The sequence below is a fragment of the Apteryx mantelli genome, unplaced genomic scaffold (genome assembly GCF_036417845.1).
Source record: "Apteryx mantelli isolate bAptMan1 unplaced genomic scaffold, bAptMan1.hap1 HAP1_SCAFFOLD_214, whole genome shotgun sequence".
NCBI lineage: Eukaryota > Metazoa > Chordata > Aves > Apterygiformes > Apterygidae > Apteryx > Apteryx mantelli.
Genome location: NW_027118568.1, coordinates 100,001 through 102,500, shown reverse-complemented (window position 1 = coordinate 102,500; position 2,500 = coordinate 100,001). Strand labels below are relative to the sequence as shown.

The 2,500-nt window shown below is 79.1% G+C and overlaps 1 non-coding gene across 1 annotated transcript; it reads right to left on the bottom strand.

The window, feature by feature from the left end:
• Positions 1-1,461: 1,461 nt before the first annotated feature.
• Positions 1,462-1,614, bottom strand: LOC136996157 (5.8S ribosomal RNA). The gene has a single exon (XR_010887468.1). It is a non-coding gene; the product is annotated as a 5.8S ribosomal RNA (ribosomal RNA).
• Between the last annotated feature and the right edge of the window lie 886 nt (positions 1,615-2,500).

Below are 2,500 nucleotides of genomic sequence, written 5' to 3'. Positions count from 1 at the left end.
CCGCGGGGCGGGGATTCGGCGCTGGGCTCTTCCCTCTTCACTCGCCGTTACTGAGGGAATCCTGGTTAGTTTCTTTTCCTCCGCTGACTAATATGCTTAAATTCAGCGGGTCGCCACGTCTGATCTGAGGTCGCAATCGGATGGAGACGGGGCGGGCGCGCGCCCGCCCCTCGCCGCTTTCGACTCCCGCAGCGGGCCCGAGGCGAGGCGAAGCCAAGCCGGCGGGCGCGCGCCCGCCGGCCGCGGCACGGCCCGAGGCCCCCGCCGCCGGCACCGCCGCCGGCGGGTGGGGGGGGGGGAAGCGGCGCGGCGACCCCCCGCGGGGTCGCCGCCGCGCAGGGGGGAGGCCAGCGGGGGGGGCCCCCCGGCACGCGCGCGCGGCAGCACGGTGCGGTACCACCGCGGTACCCCACCCGCAGACAGCCGCGCGGGGCCGGAGGGCGAGGTCCGCGCCTCCCCCGGGCCCGGCTCCCCGCCGCACGCTCGCTCCGCTCACGCAACTCGCGCAGCCCTCCGCCGCCTGGGGGCTTGCCTCTCCTCCTCCCGGCCGCTGCCTCCGCTCTCGCTCCGGGCACGGCACGGCGCGGCGCCCTGCCCTCCCCTTCGCGCCCTTCTCGCCGCCCGGCGGCGCGCACGCCCGCGCCGCCCCCCACCGCCACCCCGCCGCGCCGCACCCGCGCGCCGTCGCTGCCGGCCTCAACGCAACGCCGCGGCTGACGCCAGCCGGCGGGTGGAAGTGGCTCGGCACACGCGACGGACGCGGGCGCGCCGCGGGGAGGGCAGGGGGGGCGGCCCGGCGGCGCGCCGCACCGGCGGCGGTCGGGGCGCAGGGAAGCGCAAGGCAGCCGGCCGTCCCCACCCCGGAGGGGAACGGGGGACCAGCGCACCACCGGGAGAGTGGCGGAGGAGAAGCCCAGACGGCGGCCAGACTGGCGGTGGTGGCGGGCGGCGGCGACGAGGCGCGCCGGGCCACCGCAACCCACCCGACCTGGGGGGGGGGCCCCAGCGGGACGAACTCCGCGAAGCGGGCGCTCCGGGAGCGGGGGGTTTCCCCGAGTCTGCACTTAGGGGGACGAAGGCCCGGCCGCGCGGGGAAGAGGAGGCACCCTCTCCCCGGGGCACGGGCCTGCGAGGCGCCCCAGCCGCGCCACCCCGCACGGCGCGCGCCGCGCAGCGGTGGCCACCGCGCTCGGAGGGCGAGGAGGGCGGGCACAGGCGCGGCAAGGCACGCCGGCCGCGGCCGCTGCGGGCGGCCCGGCGCCGGAGCCCGGCGGGCAGGAAGACCGGGGCCGCCGGTGCACGCACCGGGGTCCCGGCTCCGCCGCCGACTCTCCGCCGCCGAGGCCGCCGCGCACCGCCGCCGCCGGCGCCGCCGCGCCTCCCCCGCCCCCCCACGCGCCCCCCCCGAGGGGCGGCACCGCTGCGCCAACGCGACAGCGGGGGTGACGATTGACCGCCAAGCGACGCTCAGACAGGCGTAGCCCCGGGAGGAACCCGGGGCCGCAAGTGCGTTCGAAGTGTCGATGATCAATGTGTCCTGCAATTCACATTAATTCTCGCAGCTAGCTGCGTTCTTCATCGACGCACGAGCCGAGTGATCCACCGCTAAGAGTTGTCTCGGTTTCGGTCCCCGCCGCGCGCGCGGGGGGACCGGGCAGCCTTCGGCAGCCCCTGAGGGCCCCCCCTCCGCTCCGCCTCCCTCCTCACGCCGACGCCGGCTGCTGAGCGAGGGACGGCCGAGAGCCAGAGAGAGGGGCTCGCCCCGCTGACCGTACGAGCACAGAGTGGGGGGGGAAAAAGGGAAAAGGAAAACCCGAACGAGAAGGGCGGGGAGCCCTCGCTCCCGACCTGGGACAACCCTTTGCTCGCTTCGAGTCCGGCCCAGGCGCCCAGGCTCGGCCCGGCCCGGCGGGGAGCAGCGCGCCGGCCGCGCCGCCTGCCTCGGGGACGCTGGGGGAGGGGGCGGCTCCCCGCGGACCCCCAGCGTCGGAGCCCGGCCGCCACCGGCAGCGGCACCGGCCGCTGCCCGCGCGCCCGCGGCCCACCGGCCCCGCGCTCCCCAGCTCCTCGCTCGCCTCGCCGGCCTCCGGCTCCGCCGTGGCCCCGAGGCGGCGCCCACGCCCGCGCGCGCGCACACACAGCCTCCCGGACGACACCACGCGCTCTCCCGTCCCTTCCGCGGACAGACGCCCGGCGGCGGGCGGGCGGGCAAGGCGGGACGGACGGGGACGGCGCCCGCTCTCCCCGTCTCCACGCGGAGAACGGGGGGGGCCGCCCCCGCCGCCCGCCTGCCGCCCGCCCGCCGCCCGGCGAAGCCGGGTTGGGCAGAGCGAGGCAGGCGCGCCGGATGGCGGAGTGCCGGCGGGTAGGGCGCCGCCGCCAGCGGCCACGGCGGCAGACCGAGAGCCCCGGCCAGGGAGGAGAGCGGATCGCGCCGAGGCGCGGCGTCCGCACCACCCGCGGTGGGTGGGGGCTCACCGTCCCGGCGAGAGCACGCGCT